The sequence below is a fragment of the Rutidosis leptorrhynchoides genome, chromosome 11 (genome assembly GCF_046630445.1).
Source record: "Rutidosis leptorrhynchoides isolate AG116_Rl617_1_P2 chromosome 11, CSIRO_AGI_Rlap_v1, whole genome shotgun sequence".
Classification (NCBI taxonomy): Eukaryota; Viridiplantae; Streptophyta; class Magnoliopsida; order Asterales; family Asteraceae; genus Rutidosis; species Rutidosis leptorrhynchoides.
The window spans coordinates 218,963,165-218,983,158 of NC_092343.1; positions in this window are offsets into that span (position 1 = coordinate 218,963,165).

Sequence of the window (19,994 nt, forward strand, 5' to 3'; positions counted from 1 at the left end):
GCAGGTATGAATGTCTAGATCTTGAAGAAAAAAGGCATATCTGGGGGTTGAAGTAAGACATAAACAAAAAATAAGAAATTGTTCATATCTTCATGGTGGATGAACTTTGTGACTACAAATGGCTATGTTTCAAAAGACAGGTGCTTGATCGCATTCCTCTGCGACGAATGCAGGTTTATCATGATGCTAGATGAAACTCACCCATTTTAGCACTTTGTTTCCGTATGAAAGTATTTTGATTATGCAATTTTCTCTTGATATATGCAGATTTGTTAATGAATGTATGTATGAATTTGGTTTGTGTTTATTTTGATGATTAAGGGTGTAAGTATGAAACTCTTTAGGATGTAAGTTATTGTAACTTTGTAATCGTTGGATATTTTGACATAATATAGCCATTTACGAATGATGGTAAGTTTTTGACCGTACAATGTTGCAATGTAAACTAAATATATAATAAATACGCATTGAAAGAATCGCAAACATTTCTTAGCAGCGAAGTGCGTGCCCCTTCAAATTGTTGTAACCAATTTCTGCACTAATTGTCAACATGGAAACACATAATCTGAAGCCAAAAAACTTTCATTATAAATGAAACATCATTACTTTATTAACTAACATTGTAACCAATACACACTAGCATACCAACTACTACGCATGATAAGAACAAGAACAGTTAAATTCATTCATCTAACTATCTAAATACCAACTACTACACATAAGACAACCACAATTGCTATCATACCTAATAACAACGTATCATAACCTTCTAGCTTGGTCTTGAAAATAGCTAAGTCTTCTATGAGTTTTGAATCTTCAACATCATGATTTTGAGGGTCCAATTTCATAGTTTGCAAATGCATTTTGTATAGTAGATTTATGTAATGTTGGTTTGCAAGCTCATCATCAAGAAACATAAAAAAATTACGCTTTCTTTGTTTATCCTGCAAAAGAAACAATTAATTGGGGAAGAAAATTAAACACTTAAAATTAGGTCAAATTGAGCACTTACAAATATTGACAGCTGACGAATCTTCATCCTGGGTTTGCTCGAGTCCATGCAATTCCATTATATAATCGAAACCCACAATCCCAATATTTTCTTCCCAGGATTTGATTCGTGTTTTTTGAAGAGTACGAATGAGCAGCCATGATTTGAGTTTGGTTTAAATTTAAAAATAAACAAATTTCTAACCCTACACTTTGTAGTAGATTAAAAACTAAGTAAAAAAGGATAACAATAGATTAAATGTTTTTTAGGTCAACCAATAAAAACTGAATCCATTTAATATGGCCCAACCACAATTCACAACTGAAAGTTCGATCTGCTTAAACTTGCTGACATTTTTATTTTTGAAAAAAAAAATGAAAGCGAGATTTGAACCCAAGTCAATATGCTGAAAATATCACATACAAACTACCACACTATCAATGCTTTTAAATTTTGAATGGGAGTTCACTTATATAATACTTGAATCCATTTCTGCGAACAAAAGTGAAAAATACGACTTAAATAGTAAAGGTCCTAATATGTCCTGCCATTTAATATGACCTTATTATCTTGCAAGCTATTAAATAACCACATAATGAGACACTAACAAGATAATGTCTTTATAAGTCCATTTTTATGCAACCACAATTTAAGATTCCTATATAGTCATGTGATAATTGAAGTCCTCAAATACCTAAGCGTCCTATTATAATATTTTTTTAGGACACCAATTTCATAACATATATTCAAAGTATTCCATCATAGAACCGTAATACAAGTGTCCTATTACATTAGCAACTAATAAGATGATGTGTGCGAGGTGGGGTACGAAATAGTTATATTTTTACTACAAAATACTATTAAATACGATACAATTTTATACAAGTTATTTATTTATTTATAGAGTGGATATACCTAAACCTTACTACAACACTTATAGGCAGTGTACTTAATCGTACAGTAGTGTAGTTTTTAGTAAGTCCGGTTCGTCCACAGGGAACTCGCCAAGTTTAACGCTATATTTTTATAAAACTATATTTGTAAATATATAAATATATAAGTAGTATTATTATTATAAAAGGGGGTTTTTACCGTTTAATGACCGGTTTGTCGATTTTAAAACTTTAGTCGCAGTTAAAATCTAATGTAAAATATTAAAAATAAATATAACTTAATTTTAAACGTAAAGTAAATAACAATAATGAAATTACGATAAATAAAAGTGCGATAAAATTACGATAATTAAAAAGTACGATAATTAAAATGACAATAAATTAAAGTGCGATAATTAAAAGTGCAATTAAATATGAAATAAAGAAATTATGCTTATTTAAACTTCCGTAATCATGATGTTTGACGTGTTGATTTTAGTTTATTACCATGGGTTAATTGTTCTTTATCCTGGATTATTCGATATGTCCATACGGATTTGTCCATAATAGTCCATCAGTCATAATCATAAAGTGCGGAAGTCTTCGTCAAATTATTCTTGTTCTCGAAGTCAAATATTCCAACTAATTGGGGATTCGAATTGTAACAAGGTCTTAATACTTTGTTTAATGAATACACCAGGTTATCGACCGCGTGTAGTCCAAGTTTTTACTACTTTGTTAACAATTACACCAATTACCCTTGAATGTAATCCACCCCTGTTTCAACAAGTCTGTTAACTATTAATCCAGTTCCGTGTCCGGTTAAATGAACAATTATTGGTATTTATAGATATCCCGCCCACCGTACCCAGTCAAGCGTATGTGGTTATATATAAATACGTCAAATTATAAGTCTATATATTAAATTAACAAGGTATCATTTAGTTAATATAAAGCCCATTAATAGCCCATAGTCTAATTTCCACAAGTGTCGTTTTTTTATCCAAACCCCAATTATGGTACAAAGCCCAATTATCCAATTTTAATATTTAGTCCAACATCATGATTACTTCGGCATTAATTAAGCATAATAATAACTTAGCTACCAGACATTAATTTAAAAAGGTTGAACATAACTTACAATGATTAATAATAGCGTAGCGTTACATGGACAGAATTTCGACTTACACCCTTACAACATTAGCTAACATACCCTTATTCTTAGAATTTAAAATTAAAATTAAAATTAAAATAATATATATATATATATATATATATATATATATATATATATATATATATATATATATATATATATATATATATATATATATATATATATATATATATATATATATATATATATACGTGAGAGAGATAGAGAAAAAGATATATAAAACTGGCCAAAACACGCGAAATTTATAGATGTGGCCTGATACTTAGGGCCATGCCATCGCATGGTTTTTGCTCTTCCAGGCCATGCGATGGCATGGCCAGCTGGGTGAGTTCACATGTCTTTGTTTTCTTTCTTGCCGACGGTATTTAATATAATATATAATATATAAATAATTTATAGAATTATTTAAATATTATATTATATTTGTGTGCATAGTTGACTTGTAATTTTTAGTTCGTTGCGTCGAGCGTTGAGAGTTGACTCTGGTCCCGGTTCCGGATTTTCTAACGTCCTTGCGTACAATTTAATATCTTGTATTTTACGTCTTGTACTCTTGTAATTTCGAGACGTTTCTCATCAATAATTTGAACCACTTTGATTGTAGTTTGTACTTTAGAGCTTTTTGGTCGTTTGCATCTTCAATTCGTCGAATCTGTCTTTTGTCTTCACCTTTTATTATTTAAACGAATATCACTTGTAAATAGAACAATTGCAACTAAAAGCTTGTCTTTCTTGAGGGATAATGCTATGAAATATATGTTCGTTTTTAGCATTATCAAATATTTTCACACTTGAGCATTGCTTGTCCTCAAGCAATATAGTCTTCAAATAAAAATACTAGAATCACTTCTTTATTCTTCACACTTTGTACATCAGTGATTTTTATACGGCGGTATGAACAATGGTGGTAACGATGTGGTTTACAGTCCCATATGACTATAAAAATTTAGATCCTTTAGGAAATTAGATCTTTATGAAAACATTTGATCTTTTGAAAATTCAATCTAGTTTTTACCATAGATAAGTTTTCTGGAATAACCCTTCACCGGTGTTTGCAAAATGTTTTTGTGGGTTTGGTGGGTTTCAGATTTGAAAATTTTAGCTCAAAACTTGCGGTTTTGTATCACCCACTTGCTAACCTTGTATTGGGAAAGCAACACGTCCAGTATACTTGCTCCGTATATTACCTTTCGGTAAACTACCGTCCGGTTGTAAAGGAAAGCGTTGACCAAGCAACTGTTAAGGTAATGTCCCATGACATGCTTTTAATTATGGTCTATAACGTGTCGGATGTAATTACTATCCTTTGTAGGAGCAATAGTAAAGCTCACCCTATAATTTTTCGGTCTGGCACAAGGTTCTGTCTTTGACCATGCTATGCAACCACCATTCTTACGGTTGACACCCGATTTGGTTCAGGTGACCTAATGAATTCCAGGTGAATTCCTAGGATTTTACGTTCAATGGTAATGAACGCATTAAAAATGGGTTTTCAGAAAACAAATCGGTTTGTAATTTTGATCAAAATATTTTCTCGTTCAAGCTCGAGTTTAGATATCTTCGAATTCCATGAGTTTGTAATTCTCAATCTTTAAAAGTCAATCTCTAGGATTGAGTAATATCAGGCTTAAAAGCTGATTTTTGATCTTTAAGGAGATTATCCTTTCTGGGGATCTGATTCATTCTTCTTATCAAGCTAATTTGCACGGTGCCCTCCCCATTTTACGAGACAGATCCTATCATGGTTAGGATAAGTCTGAACACTTGGCGATCCTGTTTGATGCTGAGGTCCGTGGATTTCCTGCTGATTTTAGAGATGACTTTCCTAGATTTTTCGTCAACCTACAGCTGGTCTGGACAAAAACTACCTGACCTAAATCAAGAAGCGCGTTTCTTTTTCGGAAGACTTTACTTCCTTTTAATGATGGAATTGATTCATCGTGTAGCTCCATCTTTCTTTCAAATATATTACAGTTTTTCGGGTAAAACAAATTAGTTTAGTCCAAAGCAAAAGTATCTTCAATTATTTGTTACAAAAATATGTGATATATGTTTTAAATAACTTGGTAAATTTTTCCACACTTGGCTTTTATTTTTCTTTCTTTGCCTTTTTATTGTCCTCTATTCCATTTTAAATGAATTCTAACATTTTGGGTTGTTTCTCAATTTATGTCCTTTCTGAGGTAATAATAATTTCAGTGTTAACACCTAGTTTTATCGTTCATAAATATGTATAAACATGATTTTGAATTCATTTATTTGAAAATTTTGAAAAATTTTACTAGAATTGGGTAGTAAGTATATAAGACTAGGGCTGTTCTTTATTATCAGAGAGCACTAGATCCTAATACAACTACTGCGTTACTAGTATTTTTAATGGTAACCAAGTGTATAAGTTAAAATTTTAAAAATCCGAAAGAATTTAACCCCTTCCCACACTTAAGATCTTGCAATGCCCTTATTTGCAAGAAATCAGTAACAATTTAAATTATTGAGGGTGATTAGCGTAGAAAAATGATTAAATTTTACCAAAGTTTCTAAACATATTGGCGTTTGTTTGCTGAATGATAAATGGTGCACATCATTTGTTCATTCCGTCTTGTTGTTACATCACATTTGTTTTTCATTTTGTTGTCAAAATTAGTAGCTTTTGCTGAACTTAATGCCAGTCTTTGAAAATGCGCTGTTTTACCCTGTTGTGTACAATTAACAATATACATACATACAAATATAAACATGCACGGTAATTTGAAATGGGACTTAAAATCCCACTTTCAAATCAAATATGAAATATTAGTACAACATAATAAAAATATTAAACATTACAATAAAAGTATCAATATTTGTATGCTTAAACATAAATAAATAAAAATAATAAAAAGATAAAAATTATAGAAATCACCAACGGGAACTATATTAATCTGGATAGGGGTTCCAGTTTATGTCGTCGTTCGGGTTCCATGGTTGGTGATAGGTGTACTGGTAGGCCTGGTTAGGGTCGTAGAGAGTATATGGTGGTCTTATCTCGGGCTGGTGTGGAGGATAATAAGCTGGTTGGGTCGGTACGTAGTGATCCTGAGGTGACAGCCGGCTCATGATCTGACGCTGATGATAGTCCCATCTATCATGCTGTCGTTGCCTGGAATGCTCGTAATCATTCCGGGCTTGCCACTGCTCCATCCGACCAAATCTATCCTCGTTTGTCATTTTCACCTCATCTACACGCTGGTAGACGTCAGTCATAGCCTCCCTAATGTCATTCGCTTCCTCCATTTCCTCATCTGAACCTCTCTCTACCTGAGGATGACTACCAACATATGATATTGCCTGATTGCATCTACTTTTCAATACCTTAGCACCCTGATAGACCCTCAATCCTAAAGGCTCAACCTGTTCCTTACATTCCAAAAGTGGACCAATCCCTATCTACACCCAAATACTCTTCAATGAGAGTAACAAAAATACCTCCTCCTATTATTCCTCCTTCCTGTATTCCTTCTACCATCTTCGACAAATAAAAACCAACACAGTAAGGGATATTAACAAAGCCTCTTGGGTTTCGAATACACTTTAGGTAAAATAAATCATGTAAGGTCATTTTCTCCTTGTTGTGACCTCTCTGTGTAATCGAGTTAGCCAAAAATCTATGAATTATACGAAGCTCGGCTTTATTAATATGTAAGTAGGAGTGTTTTCCTCCCAGCGTAAAAACATTATAATCTGACATATGCCTCCAGATGGCATTCGCGTCAAAATACCTATTTACCCTTTCACCACGATAAATCAAATTCATACAATCGAGTAGTAGTAATTCACCAGGAGTATATATCTGCAAAGCCCTGGCCATGTCCAGCATGGACATCCTGTACATCCTACGGCCAAGCATAAATCTAAGAAAACTTCTATCATCTAATCTATCTACATCTGCATTTAACGCTATAATACTCATAAGCTCAATACACCATTCCTTATATACAGGTCTACGAATGGTGAATAAACGTTTCCAATCGTGAAAAGAAGAGCTGCCATACCTTTGGATCAGATGCTCCCTAACTGAGTTAGCAAGTTGGACCCTTTCCAAAGGCTCCCAATCGATTACCCTTGGCGCTTCTACATTTTTCGGTATCAGTTTGAATTTGTTACTTTGATATGTTGGGTAATCTCTCCAGCTTCTATCGAATCTCAGATTAGGATGCAACGTGTGTTCAGGAATCGTTAGGTATTCTACTGGCGGATGCATCGGAAATACTATAAAGGCATCAACAAATAGTAGCGGATCATAATAAGGTACGTGTTGATCAGGTTGATGTTGTTGTTCCTATTGTGGTTCTTGTTCGGGTTCTGGTTCGTATTGCAATTCTGGCTCAGTTTCTGGTTGTGGTTGTCTAGATGATGATGATGCACCTCCAGTTTCAGTATATTTCTGCAAAACACATTAAACACAAAATTTGTGCATCCAAATATGCATTAGTGTTAGAAAAATAACAACTTAAAACAATCACAATGACATGTTTAATCTATATTAAACTTATGCTCATTTTCATATTTTTATCAAAATCTAAACTTTTTCAAATAAGCATATATGAAAATGTATACAAAGTTCATAAGCATTTAACTTAAATAACATGTCAAAATAGTCATTACTAGCAATTAAACAAGTCTCAAATGGCAATTATATCAAATTAATTAAGTTCATGAATTTTAAACTTAAAAAGTCCACTTTAATTCTCAAAAATCATGTTTAGGATCAAAGTTTGGATCATTTAGCTACCTAAACATGTTACACTACTTAATTTAGCAATAATTCATGACAAAAATCGGCCATAACCTGTTTATATCAAAAAGCCCCAAATTGCTCAAGAACACAAACCCTAGATTTCTAAAATTTTTGAAGTTTTTGGCTTCAAATCATGTTAAATAGCATCAATCTAGGTTATACATGCATAATATACTAACAATTTAACCCTAATTACACTAGAAATTAACAAAATTGAATTAGGTAAAATATTGATAAATATCACAAAAACTAGAAAATTTAAGAGTTTAGGGGTGTAATTTTTACCTTCTTGTTGAAAAATCCGAACCTAGGCATGTTTATAGCGAATTGTAGGACGAAATTTGGTGAATTTTGGTGAAAAATTGATGAAATGTGGGTGATATGTGTGTGTTTTTTCGTATATGTGTGTGTGTTGTGTGGAGACAGAGAAGCTCGACTGATATTTGATCCTGGCCAGATTTTCAGTTCCATGCGATCGCATGGCTCTGAAGGCCAAATCCCATGCGATCGCATGGTCCGGGTACAGTTGCTTTTTAGTTTTTTTTTTTTTTTTTTATAATAACCTTATACTAATAAAACATAAATTAAAAAATTTTAAAAATTTGTTTCTTTTTAGGAGTGAGGGTTTTTCGGAACGTTGTCCTAGTCCGTCCCTCAACAAAATTTTAAAATTTGTCAATTCAAAGCGCGGTTTTAAAAGTAAAGATTTTTGGGTTTTTTAATGTTTTTGGCTTACCTTAATTCAATAAGATTAAAAATAATGATAATAAAAGTTCTCGTCCCTCCCTTAGGTAGAGTAATTTCGGTTCAATGACCTAGTTTTCAACTCACGAAGAATTTTAAAAATCAATTTTTAACTTAGTGAAATAAAGTAAATTTTTGTTTTTAAATTCACACAAAACTTAAATTTAAAATGATTAAAATTAAAAATTCATATTATTATAATTAAAAATTCACACCAAATTTATATTATATTTTTGTTTATATACATACAAACTTATATTAAAAATATTAATTTTTTAAATATTTACAAACTTAATTATATTGATTTAAAAAGTTTACAGTATTAATTTAATATTAATTTTAAAAACAAAGTAAAAATAAAATAAAAAATCTTTTTGGTCTTTTTATCCCACTTTAATCAATCAAATATTATCAAAAATATACGCCCCTCTTTTCGGTAAAGTAATTTCGGCTATATTACCTAGTTTTACTCCTGACGAATTTTTAAAATATTTTGGGTTGATTGATTAAAGATATTTATACCTTAAGAATTAGCGGTAAATTTCGCAGTGATGTAATAAATTTTTGTATGATATCAATAATTTCGGTTACGCATACCTAATTTTATTGAATACCAATTTAATACTTTATAGCGAACGATTCAGCGTTTATTATCAAAAGGTTAAAAGCAATAAAAATAAAAACTGTACATACTTACATGTGAGAAAGAATTCTCAGAGACCTGCTTTAGCCGACTCATATGAGAGTCGTGTGATTTGGTTCTCCATAGCTACGTAAGTATAACCTCGAATCTTCAATATCTTTTCTTCTAAACATATAAACGGTCCTTCTCTGCATAGAGTAACAAATTCGGTGCTTGAATATTTTTGATTATTTGAACATTTACCTTCGTGTGACCATTTTCCGCATTTATAACATCTTTCAAGGTGTCGTGCTCTTCTTTTTGTTGCGGATTTTAATTTTCCTTTACCAAAATGTATCTTATGATGATCTTTTCTGAGTTCTTTTCTTACTCCGTCCATTTTTTCTCTTATGAATGATACCAGTTCACTCGGAAGTGTGTCATTATTACGTTTAGTAATCATAGCGTGTAGCATTAGACCATGGTTCAGATCAAAGGAATTCTTCATCTCGTGAAACCTAAAAAAAATAAAAATTCAGAATGGGGGGAGAAGACTAGTTCTTTAGGGTCTGCTAGGGAAAGACCATACGGATTCCATTCTCGAGAACTACACGAAAACAGCAAATCTAACTCTAACAAAAATACATATTACCCTAAAAAGATTCGAACCTCCCCACATTTAGTTAGATGTGGTGTTGAAATTGTGATTAACGTTATTTTCAATTAGATCATCAACAACTTGTATATCTCTGACTTTTGCTTCAATCCATTTGTTGATTTTCTCCGTAACTTTCACAAATTCAACTAACATTGCCTTTTCTTTTGGCGATAAATTGGATACTAATCGGTTACATAACTTAAATTTTCCCTTAATCCTAGCATCGTGAATCCGTTTATATAGTTTCTTCATTGAACTGTTAAAAACGGGTTCATCTAATTTCGTATCATCAATGGGGTTCTTTGTGATCAGATCATCATTAAGTGTTTTTTCATCTTCCCCACACTTATGCATTTTTATTGGTTTAACAGTTTTGGTTGGTGGAGATCTAAACTTTTGGTTCACAAAGGTGATCGATTTATCACCATCCCTAAGTGTCATTCTACCTTCTCTTACATCAATGAATGCCTAGGTAGTTGCTAAAAATGGGCGACCTAAAATTAGAGAAATATCAAGGTTTTCCTCCATATTAATAACTATGAAGTTTGCAACAAAAGTCAAACTTCCCACGTTAACAAGTAAATTATTTGCTATTCCAACCGGGTGTTTAATGGTTAGGTGAAATGATTGAACACCTATTTTGGTTGGTTTTAATTTACCCATACCTAATCTTTTGTATAAGGAAAGAGGCATAATATTTGCACTTGCTCCTAATTCTGCGAGTCCATTATATATAGCACCATCATTAAGCAAGCAAGAATTGATAAATTCACCCGGGTCTCCTACTTTAGTAAGTCGAGTTGGTTTGTTAACCTTTTTTGGGTGTTCTTTTCTTGGTTCTTTCACTTCTATTTGAACTTCTTGTTCACATTTTTCTTCGTTTCTTGGAATGGGAGGTTTGTATAAGAATTCTTCTTCATCACTCCAATTTGAATCCTCCCTATTTTCCAATTTTGGTTTTTCATATGTTGTTGATAACATATTTATGTTTTTATTTTGAAGGTTTTCTTGGGTGGTGAAATTATGATTGACTTCATTGTCAACTTCCATTGGACCATGTATGTAATGTTTAACTCTGTGACCATTAACTTTAAATTCAATCCCATTTGAATTTATTAACTCTATTGTTCCGTATGGGAAAACTCTTTTGACTATAAATGGTCCAGACCATCTTGATTTCAATTTTCCAGGAAATAGCTTGAATCGTGAATTGAAAAGAAGAACTCTGTCTCCTTCTTTAAATTCTTTTAAACTTCTGATTCTTTTATCATGCCATTTCTTCGTTCTTTCCTTATAGATTAACGAATTTTTGTATGCTTCATGTTTTAATTCTTCTAATTCGTTTAGTTGACTTAATCGTAGACGTCCGGCTTCATGTAAATCAAGATTACATGTCTTCAAAGCCCAAAATGCTTTATGTTCAATTTCTACTGGAAGATGACATGCTTTTCCGTAAACGAGTTTGAAAGGTGTGGTTCCAATTGGAGTTTTGTAGGTTGTTCTAAAAGCCCAGAGTGCATCCTCCAATTTCATGGACCATTCCTTTGGATTTGATCCTACGGTTTTCTCTAGAATACGTTTTAAAGCTCGGTTGGTATTATCAACTTGTCCACTTGTTTGTGGATGATAAGCGGTTGAGATTTTATGAGTTACTCCATATCTTTTGAGAACTTTCTCAAGTTGATTGTTACAAAAATGAGTACCCCGATCACTTATTAAAGCTTTCGGTGTTCCAAACCTTGCAAAAAGACGTTTTAAAAAGTTGACTACAACTCGTGCATCATTAGTTGGGAGAGCTTGTGCTTCCGCCCATTTAGATACATAATCAATGGCAACGAGAATGTAAAGATTATTATGAGATTTTGGAAATGGACCCATAAAGTCAATACCCCAAATGTCAAATACTTCACATACTTGAATGACATTTTGTGGAATTTCATCACGTTGACTTATTTTTCCAGTCCTTTGACATGCATCACATGATTTGCAAAGAAGGTGTGCGTCTTTGAAAATTGTAGGCCAATAGAATCCAGCGTCGTAAACTTTTCTTGCTGTGAGCTGAGGCCCATAATGCCCTCCTGTTGGTCCTGTGTGATAATGGTTTAAGATTTTACTAGCTTCATCCCCGAATACACATCGGCGTATTATTCCATCGGGACAACTTTTAAACAAATGTGGATCTTCCCAGAAATAGTGTTTTATATCACTAAAGAATTTCTTTCATTTTTGGTACAATAATCCTTTTTCAAGGAATCCACATACTAAGTAGTTTGCATAGTCTGCAAACCATGGAATTTCATTATAATCTATCTTCAATAGATATTCATCAGGAAAGTTGTCTTGTATGGCCGATTCATTTAGAACTTCTAATTCAGGATTTTCAAGACGAGAAAGATGATCAGCGGCGAGATTTTTTGCACCCTTTTTATCTCGGATTTCTATATCAAACTCTTGTAAGAGTAAGATCCAACGGATTAATCGTAGTTTAGCATATTGTTTTGAAAATAGGTATCTAAGAGCAGAATGGTCAGTATAGACCACCGTTTTAGCTAGAACTAGATATGAACAAAATTTGTCAAAAGTAAATACAATAGCAAGGAGTTCTTTTTTAGTAGTTGTATAATTCGTTTGTGCTCCTTGTAATGTCTTACTAGCATAATAAATAGGTTGAAATCGTTTTTCAATCCTTTGTCCTAAAACGGCTCCCATTGCAAAATCACTTGCATCGCACATTAGTTCAAACGGTAGATTCCAATTTGGAGTTGTCATGATCGGCGCATTAGTGAGTTTTTCTTTAAGAATATTAAAATATTTGATGCATTCATCTGAAAATATGAATGGAGCATCCTTTTCTAGGATTTTATTCATAGGAGTGGCAATTTTAGAAAAATCTTTTATGAAACGTCGGTAAAAACCGGCATGCCCTAGAAAACTCCTAACTCCTCTAACATTGGTGGGATGTGGAAGTTTAGCAATTACATCTACTTTAGCTCTATCCACTTCAATTCCTTCCTTTGAAATTTTATGACCAAGAACGATGCCTTCTTTAACCATGAAACGGCATTTCTCCCAATTAAGTACTAGATTTGATTGTTCGCATCTAATAAGCATTCGTTCAAGATTAACTAGACATGATTCAAATGTATCACCGAAGACTGAAAAGTCATCCATGAAAACTTCCATGCATTCTTCTATCATATCGTGAAAAATCGCCATCATGCACCTTTGAAAGGTTGCAGGGGCGTTGCAAAGTCCAAATGGCATGCGTTTGTAAGCAAAAGTACCATAAGGGCACGTGAACGTGGTTTTCTCTTGGTCTTCGAGTGCTATTGGAATTTGAAAATATCCGGAAAAACCATCAAGAAAACAATAGTAACTATTTTCGGCTAATCTTTCCAACTTTTGATCAATGAAAGGTAAGGGAAAGTGATCTTTTCTGGTGGCGTCATTTAATTTTCTATAATCAATACAAACACGCCATCCTGTTACAGTCCTAGTAGGAATAAGCTCATTTTTCTCATTTGTGATGATAGTCATACCACCCTTCTTAAGTACGCATTGAACTGGGCTTACCCATGGACTCTCAGAGATTGGATAAATTAAACCTGCATCTAGCAGTTTAATAATTTCTTTCTTAACAACATCTTGAATATTAGGATTTAGTCTTCTTTGGCGTTGCACATATGTTTTATGACCTTCTTCCATAAGGATTTTATGTGTGTAATACGAAGGACTTATTCCTTTAATATCATGAATTTTCCATGCAATAGCTGGTTTATGAGCTTTTAGCACAGAAATGAGTTGAGATTTTTCATTTTCAGTAAGAGAAGACGATATTATTACAGGTAATTCAGATTCACCATGTAAATAAGTATATTCCAAATGGTTTGGAAGTAGCTTTAACTCTAATGTCGGTGGTTCTTCTATCGATGATTTATATCGATATATGTCTTCTTCTTTTAGCATTTGAATTTCTTCTGTTGTTGGTTCATATCCATTAGCCATAAGTGCGGCTAACATTTCAATTTCATCAATTGGTTCAGTTCCTTCTCCTAAAGAACATTCTCCTATTCCTTGTAATTCTGGAAATTCTTCTAACAATTCTGCATGTGAATCTATAGTTTGAATATAATAACATGTATCATCTACAGATTGTGGTTGTTGCATGGCTCTATCAACAGAAAAGGTAACACTCTCGTCCTCTATACTTAGGGTCAGTTTCTTACCAAACACGTCTATTATTGCTTTAGCCGTGTTTAAGAATGGTCTTCCTAATATGAGAGGAACTCGAGAATCTTCTTCCATGTCCAGAATAACAAAATCTACTGGAAATACTAAAGTACCAACTTTAACTAGCATGTTCTCCATTATCCCTCTAGGATATTTTACTGATCGATCGGCTAGTTGTATGCTTATTCGTGTTGGTTTCAATTCTCCAAGGTCTAGTTTAGCGTATAGTGAATACGGCATTAAATTTATACTGGCACCTAAGTCTGCCAATGCTTCTATTGAACTAAGACTACCCAGAAAACATGGAATTGTAAAACTTCCTGGATCTGATAATTTTTCTGGTATCTTATTCAATAGCACTGCAGAACAATTAGTATGCATAGTAACAGTCGAGAGTTCTTCCATTTTCTTTCTATTTGTGATTAGATCTTTCAAGAATTTAGCATATCTAGGCATTCCTGAAATCACATCAATGAAAGGAAGATTTACATTTATTTGTTTAAACATATCCAAGAATTTGGATTGCTCAGCTTCAAGTGAAATGTCCCGTTCTTATTGATTAAAAACGTTCCATATTAATTGATTTCGTTGCGAGGTTTTGACCTCTATATGAGACGTTTTTCAAAGACTGCATTCATTTTTAAAACAAACCATAACCTTTATTTCATAGATAAAGGTTTTAAAAAAAAACTTTACGTAGATTATCAAATAATGATAATCTAAAATATCCTGTTTACACACGACCATTACATAATGGTTTACAATACAAATATGTTACAACAAAATAAGTTTCTTGAATGCAGTTTTTACACAATATCATACAAGCATGGACTCCAAATCTCGTCCTTATTTAAGTATGCGATAGCGGAAGCTCTTAATAATCACCTAAGAATAAACATGCTTAAAACGTCAACAAAAATGTTGGTGAGTTATAAGTTTAACCTATATATATCAAATCGTAACAATAGACCACAAGATTTCATATTTCAATACACATCCCATACATAGAGATAAAAATCATTCATATGGTGAACACCTGGTAACCGACATTAACAAGATGCATATATAAGAATATCCCCATCATTCCGGGACACCCTTCGGATATGATATAAATTTCGAAGTACTAAAGCATCCGGTACTTTGGATGGGGTTTGTTAGGCCCAATAGATCTATCTTTAGGATTCGCGTCAATTAGGGTGTCTGTTCCCTAATTCTTAGATTACCAGACTTAATAAAAAGGGGCATATTCGATTTCGATAATTCAACCATAGAATGTAGTTTCACGTACTTGTGTCTATTTTGTAAATCATTTATAAAACCTGCATGTATTCTCATCCCAAAAATATTAGATTTTAAAAGTGGGACTATAACTCACTTTCACAGATTTTTACTTCGTCGGGAAGTAAGACTTGGTCACTGGTTGATTCACGAACCTATAACAATATATACATATATATCAAAGTATGTTCAAAATATATTTACAACATTTTTAATATATTTTGATGTTTTAAGTTTATTAAGTCAGCTGTCCTCGTTAGTAACCTACAACTAGTTGTCCACAGTTAGATGTACAGAAATAAATCGATAAATATTATCTTGAATCAATCCACGACCCAGTGTATACGTATCTCAGTATTGATCACAACTCAAACTATATATATTTTGGAATCAACCTCAACCCTGTATAGCTAACTCCAACATTCACATATAGAGTGTCTATGGTTGTTCCGAAATATATATAGATGTGTCGACATGATAGGTTGAAACATTGTATACGTGTCTATGGTATCTCAAGATTACATAATATACAATACAAGTTGATTAATTTATGGTTGGAATAGATTTGTTATCAATTTTCACGTAGCTAAAATGAGAAAAATTATCCAATCTTGTTTTACCCATAACTTCTTCATTTTAAATCCGTTTTGAGTGAATCAAATTGCTATGGTTTCATATTGAACCCTATTTTATGAATCTAAACAGAAAAAGTATAGGTTTATAGTCGGAAAAATAAGTTACAAGTCGTTTTTGTAAAGGTAGTCATTTCAGTCGAAAGAACGACGTCTAGATGACCATTTTAGAAAACATACTTCCACTTTGAGTTTAACCATAATTTTTGGATATAGTTTCATGTTCATAATAAAAATCATTTTCTCAGAATAACAACTTTTAAATCAAAGTTTATCATAGTTTTTAATTAACTAACCCAAAACAGCCCGCGGTGTTACTACGACGGCGTAAATCCGGTTTTAAGGTGTTTTTCGTGTTTCCAGGTTTTAAATCATTAAGTTAGCATATCATATAGATATAGAACATGTGTTTAGTTGATTTTAAAAGTCAAGTTAGAAGGATTAACTTTTATTTGCGAACATGTTTAGAATTAACTAAACTATGTTCTAGTGATTACAAGTTTAAACCTTCGAATAAGATAGCTTTATATATATGAATCGAATGATGTTATGAACATCATTACTACCTTAAGTTCCTTGGATAAACCTACTGGAAAATGGAAAAGTGGATCTAGCTTCAATGGATCCTTGGATGGCTCGAAGTTCTTGAAGCAGAATCATGACACGAAAACAAGTTCAAGTAAGATCATCACTTGAAATAAGATTGTTATACTTATAGAAATTGAACCAAAGTTTGAATATGATTATTACCTTGTATTAGAATGATAACCTACTGTAAGAAACAAAGATTTCTTGAGGTTGGATGATCACCTTACAAGATTGGAAGTGAGCTAGCAAACTTGAAAGTATTCTTGATTTTATGAAACTAGAACTTTTGGAATTTATGAAGAACACTTAGAACTTGAAGATAGAACTTGAGAGAGATCAATTAGATGAAGAAAATTGAAGAATGAAAGTGTTTGTAGGTGTTTTTGGTCGTTGGTGTATGGATTAGATATAAAGGATATGTAATTTTGTTTTTATGTAAATAAGTCATGAATGATTACTCATATTTTTGTAATTTTATGAGATATTTCATGCTAGTTGCCAAATGATGGTTCCCACATGTGTTAGGTGACTCACATGGGCTGCTAAGAGCTGATCATTGGAGTGTATATACCAATAGTACATACATCTAAAAGCTGTGTATTGTACGAGTACGAATACGGGTGCATACGAGTAGAATTGTTGATGAAACTGAACGAGGATGTAATTGTAAGCATTTTTGTTAAGTAGAAGTATTTTGATAAGTGTATTGAAGTCTTTCAAAAGTGTATAAATACATATTAAAACACTACATGTATATACATTTTAACTGAGTCGTTAAGTCATCGTTAGTCGTTACATGTAAGTGTTGTTTTGAAACCTTTAGGTTAACGATCTTGTTAAATGTTGTTAACCCAATGTTTATAATATCAAATGAGATTTTAAATTATTATATTATCATGATATTATGATATATAATATATCTTAGTATGATGTATATACAGTTAAATGTCGTTACAACGATAATCGTTACATATATGTCTCGTTTCGAAATCATTAACTTAGTAGTCTTATTTTTACATATGTATTTCATTGTTAATACACTTAATAATATATTTACTTATCATTTAACATAATTAACCAAGTGTATCAATATCTTAATATGATTCATATGTACCTAGTAAGACGTTGTTATAACGATAATCGTTATATATATCGTTTTCGAGTTTCTTAAATTAATAGTCTCATTTTTATGTATATAACTCATTGTTAAAATACCTAATGAGATACATACTTATAATAAAAACATGTTAACTATATATATAACCATATATATGTCATTGTATAGTTTTTACAAGTTTTAACGTTCGTGAATCACCGGTCAACTTGGGTGGTCAATTGTCTATATGAAACATATTTCAATTAATCAAGTCTTAACAAGTTTGATTACTTAACATGTTGGAAACATTTAATCATGTAAATATCAATCTCAATTAATATATATAAACATGGAAAAGTTCGGGTCACTACAGTACCTACCCGTTAAATAAATTTCGTCCCGAAATTTTAAGCTGTTGAAGGTGTTGACGAATCTTCTGGAAATAGATGTGGGTATTTCTTCTTCATCTGATCTTCACGCTCCCAGGTGAACTCGGGTCCTCTACGAGCATTCCATCGAACCTTAACAATTGGTATTTTGTTTTGCTTAAGTCTTTTAACCTCACGATCCATTATTTAGACGGGTTCTTCGATGAATTGGAGTTTTTCGTTGATTTGGATTTCATCTAACGGAATAGTGAGATCTTCTTTAGCAAAACATTTCTTCAAATTCGAGACTTGGAAAGTGTTATGCAGCCGCGAGTTGTTGAGGTAACTCAAGTCGGTAAGCTACTGGTCCGACACGATCAATAATCTTGAATGGTCCAATATACCTTGGATTTAATTTCCCTCGTTTACCAAATCGAACAACGCCTTTCCAAGGTGCAACTTTAAGCATGACCATCTCTCCAATTTCAAATTCTATATCTTTTCTTTTAATGTCAGCGTAGCTCTTTTGTCGACTTTGGGCGGTTTTCAACCGTTGTTGAATTTGGATGATCTTCTCGGTAGTTTCTTGTATAATCTCCGGACCCGTAATCTGTCTATCCCCCACTTCACTCCAATAAATCGGAGACCTGCACTTTCTACCATAAAGTGCTTCAAACGGCGCCATCTCAATGCTTGAATGGTAGCTGTTGTTGTAGGAAAATTCTGCTAACGGTAGATGTCGATCCCAACTGTTTCCAAAATCAATAACACATGCTCGTAGCATGTCTTCAAGTGTTTGTATCGTCCTTTCGCTCTGCCCATCAGTTTGTGGATGATAGGCAGTACTCATGTCTAGACGAGTTCCTTATGCTTGCTGTAATGTCTGCCAGAATCTTGAAATAAATCTGCCATTCCTATCAGAGATAATAGAGATTGGTATTCCATGTCTGGAGATGACTTCCTTCAAATACAGTCGTGCTAACTTCTCCATCTTGTCATCTTCTCTTATTGGCAGGAAGTGTGCTGATTTGGTGAGACGATCAACTATTACCCAAATAGTATCAAAACCACTTGCAGTCCTTGGCAATTTAGTGATGAAATCCATGGTAATGTTTTCCCATTTCCATTCCGGGATTTCGGGTTGTTGAAGTAGACCTATGGTTTCTGATGCTCAGCTTTGACCTTAGAACACGTTAAACATTCTCCTACGTATTTAGCAACATCAGCTTTCATACCCGGCCACCAAAAATGTTTCTTGAGATCCTTGTACATCTTCCCCGTTCCAGGATGTATTGAGTATCTGGTTTTATGAGCTTCTCTAAGTACCATTTCTCTCATTTCTCCAAATTTTGGTACCCAAATCCTTTCAGCCCTATACCGGGTTTCGTCTTCCCGAATATTAAGATGCTTCTCCGATCCTTTGGGTATTTCATCCTTTAAATTTCCCTCTTTTAAAACTCCTTGTTGCGCCTCCTTTATTTGAGTAGTAAGGTTATTATGAATCATTATATTCATAGATTTTACTCGAATGGGTTCTCTGTCCTTCCTGCTCAAGGCATCGGCTACCACATTTGCCTTCCCCGGGTGGTAACGAATCTCAAAGTCGTAATCATTCAATAATTCAATCCACCTACGCTGCCTCATATTCAGTTGTTTCTGATTAAATATGTGTTGAAGACTTTTGTGGTCGGTATATATAATACTTTTGACCCCATATAAGTAGTGCCTCCAAGTCTTTAATGCAAAAACAACCGCGCCTAATTCCAAATCATGTGTCGTATAATTTTGTTCGTGAATCTTCAATTGTCTAGACGCATAAGCAATCATCTTCGTTCGTTGCATTAATACACAACCGAGACCTTGCTTTGATGCATCACAATAAATCACAAAATCATCATTCCCTTCAGGCAATGACAATATAGGTGCCGTAGTTAGCTTTTTCTTCAATAACTGAAACGCTT